Source organism: Tribolium castaneum, unplaced genomic scaffold (genome assembly GCF_031307605.1).
Source record: "Tribolium castaneum strain GA2 unplaced genomic scaffold, icTriCast1.1 ptg000027l, whole genome shotgun sequence".
Lineage (NCBI taxonomy): Eukaryota > Metazoa > Arthropoda > Insecta > Coleoptera > Tenebrionidae > Tribolium > Tribolium castaneum.
The window spans coordinates 856,450-862,064 of NW_026986636.1; positions in this window are offsets into that span (position 1 = coordinate 856,450).

Sequence of the window (5,615 nt, forward strand, 5' to 3'; positions counted from 1 at the left end):
TATGTTACTATTACTATTATTATTATTATTATTATTATTATTATTATTATTATTATTATTACTATTATTTTTATTATTATTATTATTATTATTATTATTATTATTATTATTATTATTAATATAATTATTATTAAAAACCGATTATAACTTTTGTATAGTAAATGTTTTTATACCAGTTTTAAAATGAGTTATTAATTTTAGACAATTTCTTGTCTAAAAACACAGATCACAGATGATCTCTTGCATAGAAATGAGAAAACGCTCAGATAACACAAAATAAGCATCATTTTTGCTTAGAAAAACTAAGCTTTAATTTAGAGAGAAATTCATTATTATAAGTATTATTATCATTATTATTATTATTATTATTATTATTATTATTATTATTATTATTATTATTATTATTATTATTATTATTATTATTATTCTTATTATTATTATTATTATTATTATCATTATTATTATTATTATTATTAACTTTTGTATAGTAAATGTTTTTATACCAGTTTTAAAGTGAGTTATTAATTTTATTCAATTTCTTGCCTAAAAACACAGATCACAGATGATTTCTTGCATAGAAATGAAAAAACGCTCATATAACACACAAAATAAGCTTCATTTTTGCTTAGAAAACTAAGCTTACTTTTATTACTATTATTATTTTTATTATTATTATTATTAATATTATTATTATTATTATTACTATTATTATTATTATTATTATTATTGTTGTTATTATTATTATTATTAAAAACTTATATTAAACAGACAGAAAACGTCGTATTCTGTCACAAAAAAAACGAATTACGTTATAGACTTGACGAGAACGGCGTATCTCGGACACTTATAGGACTCTTATAAGGTCAAAAAGTATCAGTCTGGATTAAAACAAATTATTTTTGTTGAGTCTCAGTCTGAATTGTTTATCAGTTTAAACAAAAACGGCTTATTTTAGACGATCTTTTGCTTTGAACAAGAAAACTTACATCGAACAGACTAAAAACGTATTAATCTGGCCTAAAAGAGCAATTTATGTATCACTTTGGATAAAGGCAGCTAATCCTATTCGTTTCATTGCTGAAAATAGACAAAATTGTTAATAAATCTAACAAAAACGCTGTATTCTAGCACAAAATACTAATTACATTATAGTTTCGACGAGAATAGCTTATTTGGAATGATTCTATGCTTCCAAACGAGTAAATTTTTATTAAACAGATGCGAAACATCATGTTTTGTCCTATAAAGACATTTTATATTGCAGTTTGTATTAAAACAAAATATTTTCGTTGATTCTTTGTTAGAAGCAGCAAACCTAACATTAAAGAATCTGAAAACTTTGTATTCGGACACAAACCACCGAATTTTGTATCAGTTTAGACAAAAACGGTTGATTTTCGACAATATTTTGCTTTGAACAAGAAAACTTATATCAAACTGACTAAAAACGTCTTATTTTAGCACAAAACAAAAGATTTGCGTTATAGTCTTAAAGCTGATTCATGCCACAGTTTGGATAAAAACCAATTATTTTTGTTAATTCATTGTTACAAACAAGAAACCTTACATCAAAGAAACTGAAAACCCCTTATTTAGGCACAGAAATTCGAATTACGTTTCAGTCTGGACAAAAACTGCTTACTTTAGACGATCCTTTGTTTTGAATACAAAAACTTACATTAAAAAGATTAAGAACGTCTTATTCTGGCTGAAAACTGCAAATTATATATTACTCTAGATAAAAGCAATTTATCCTGATTACTCCTTTACTTAGAATAGAGTAAACTTGTATAAAACTTAATGAAAACTTTAAATTTCGTCTCAAAGAAATAATTTACGTTATAGTTTTGACCAGCACTGTTTATTTCAAACGATTTTATGATTCGAAACTAATGAACTTTTATGGGGCAGATGCAAAACCACATATTAGCATATAAAGCGTTGTTTTAAAGCAAATTATTACCTTTTGCAACAAGAAATTTCACGTCAAAGAAACTGAAAACATCGTATCCATGCACAAATACCGAATTACGTATCAGTTTAGGCAAATACAGCTTATTTTAAACGATTCCTTGCTATAAACAAGAAAAATTTTATCAAACATATTGAAAATGTCTTATTCTTGAAAATAAGAGCAAATTATGTATCAGTTTTAACAAAAGCGGATTACTCTGTTTGATTCTATGCTTAGAGTAGAGTAAACTACTATAAAACGTAATGAAAACTTTATATTCAAGCTCAAAAGAACAAATTACGTTATAGTTTTGAGAAAAAAAAATTGAACAAGTGCAAAAGCTAATACTTTGCTTTAAAATAACGATTTATGTGGTAATATGGTATTTTGCATCTGTACTATAAAAGTTTACTCGTTTCGCTCCATTGAATCATTCGAAATAAATTATTTTGACACAACAACGAAAATAATTATTTGTTTAAACTGTAACATGTCGTTTATATAAAACGAACTAAGACGTTTGGCATCTGTTTAGTGAAAGTTTTCTCGTTTGGGGCATAAAATCGTTTGAAATTAACAGTTTTGGTCAAAACTAAACGTAAATTATATCTTTGAGACGAAATTTAAAGTTTACATTAAGTTTTATACAAGTTTGCTCTATTCTAAGCAAAGGTGTAATCAGGATAAACTGCTTTTATCCAAAGTAATACATAATTTGCAGTTTTGAGCCAGAATAAGACGTTTTTAATCTTTTTAATGTAAGTTTTCGTGTTCAAAAGAAAGAATCGTCTAAAATAAGCAATTTGTGTCTAGACTGAAACGTAATTTGATTTTCTGGGTCTGAATAAGAGGTTTTCAGTTTCTTTGATGTAAGGTTTCTTGTTTGTAACAATGAATAAACGAAAATCATTGGTTTTAATCCAAACTGTGAACTCTTAATTTCAAACGATTTTATGCCCCCAAACGAGAAAACTTTCACTAAACAGATGCCAAACGTCTTAGTTCGTTTTATAAAAACGACTTATGTTACAGTTTAAACAAAAACAAATTATTTTCGTTGTTGTTGTGTCAAAATAATTTATTTCGAATGATTCAATGGAGCGAAACGAGTAAACTTTTATAGGACAGATGCAAAATACCATATTACCACATAAATCGTTATTTTAAAGAAAAGTATTAGCTTTTGCACATGTTCAATTAAAGTTTGCTTACTTCGAAATATGTAGTCGTCCGAAATAATTTTTTTTGTCAAAACTATAACGTAATTTGTTCTTTTGAGCTTGAATATAGAGTTTTAGAATATAGAATATAGTAGTTTACTCTACTCTAAGCATAGAATCAAACAGAGTAATCCGCTTTTGTTAAAACTGATACATAATTTGCTCTTATTTTCGAGAATAAGACATTTTCAATATGTTTGATAAAATTTTTCCTGTTTATAGCAAGGAATCGTTTAAAATAAGCTGTATTTGCCTAAACTGATACGTGATTCGATATTTGTGCATGGATACGATGTTTTCAGTTTCTTTGACGTGAAATTTCTTGTTGCAAAAGGTAATAATTTGCTTTAAAACAACGCTTTATATGGTAATATGTGGTTTTGCATCTGCCCCATAAAAGTTCTTTAGTTTCGAATCATAAAATCGTTGAAATAAACAGTGCTGGTCAAAACTATAACGTAAATTATTTCTTTGAGACGAAATTTAAAGTTTTCATTAAGTTTTATACAAGTTTACTCTATTCTAAGGAAAGGAGTAATCAGGATAAATTGCTTTTATCTAGAGTAATATATAATTTGCAGTTTTCAGCCAGAATAAGACGTATTTAATCTTTTTAATGTAAGTTTTTGTATTTAAAACAAAGGATCGTTTAAAGTAAGCAGTTTTTGTCCAGACTGAAACGTAATTCGAATTTCTGTGCCTGAATAAGGGGTTTTCAGTTACTTTGATGTAAGGTTTCATGTTTGTAACAATGAATTAACGAAAATAATTGGTTTTTATCCAAATTGTGGCATGAATCGTTTTTAAAAGGCGAAATAAGATGTTTTTCCGCTGTACAGTGAAAGTTTACTCGTTTCAAAGCATAGAACCGTTTGAAATTAACAGCTCTCGTTAAGACTATAACGCAAATCTTTTGTTTTGTGCTAAAATAAGACGTTTTTAGTCAGTTTGATATAAGTTTTCTTGTTCAAAGCAAAATATTGTCGAAAATCAACCGTTTTTGTCTAAACTGATACAAAATTCGGTGGTTTGTGTCCGAATACAAAGTTTTCAGATTCTTTAATGTTAGGTTTGCTGCTTCTAACAAAGAATCAACGAAAATATTTTGTTTTAATACAAACTGCAATATAAAATGTCTTTATAGGACAAAACATGATGTTTGGCATCTGTTTAATAAAAATTTACTCGTTTGGAAGCATAGAATCATTCCAAATAAGCTATTCTCGTCGAAACTATAATGTAATTAGTATTTTGTGCTAGAATACAGCGTTTTTGTTAGATTTATTAACAATTTTGTCTATTTTAAGCAATGAAACGAATAGGATTAGCTGCCTTTATTCAAAGTGATACATAAATTGCTCATTTATGCCAGATTAATACCTTTTTAGTCTGTTCGACGTAAGTTTTCTTGTTCAAAGCAAAAGATCGTCTAAAATAAGCCGTTTTTGTTTGAACTGATAAACAATTCAGACTGAGACTCAACAAAAATAATTTGTTTTAATCCACACTGATACTTTTTGACCCTATAAGAGTCCTATAAGAGTCCGAGATACGCCGTTCTCGTCAAGTCTATAACGTAATTCGTTTTTTTGTGTCAGAATACGACGTTTTCTGTCTGTTTAATATGTTTTTAATAATAATAATAATAACAATAATAATAATAATAATAATAATAATAATAGTAATAATAATAATAATATTAATAATAATAATAATGAAAATAATAATAGTAATAAAAGTAAGCTTAGTTTTCTAAGCAAAAATGAAGCTTATTTTGTGTGTTATATGAGCGTTTTCTCATTTCTATGCAAGAAATCATCTGTGTACTGTGTTTTTAGGCAAGAAATTGTCTAAAATTAATAACTCATTTTAAAACTGGTATAAAAACATTTACTATACAAAAGTTAATAATAATAATAATAATAATAATAATAATAATAATAATAATAATAATAATAATAAAAATAATAATAATAATAATAGTAATAAAAGTAAGCTTAGTTTTCTAAGCAAAAATGAAGCTTATTTTGTGTGTTATATGAGCGTTTTCTCATTTCTATGCAAGAGATCATCTGTGATCTGTGTTTTTAGGCAAGAAATTGAATAAAATTAATAACTCATTTTAAAACTGGTATAAAAACATTTACTATACAAAAGTTAATAATAATAATAATAATAATAATAATAATAATAATAATAATAATAATAATAATAATAATAATAATAATAATAATAATAATAATAATAATAATAATAATAATAATGATAATAATACTTATAATAATGAATTTCTTTCTAAATTAAAGCTTAGTTTTTCTAAGCAAAAATGATGCTTATTTTGTGTTATCTGAGCGTTTTCTCATTTCTATGCAAGAGATCATCTGTGATCTGTGTTTTTAGGCAAGAAATTGTCTAAAATTAATAACTCATTTTAAAACTGG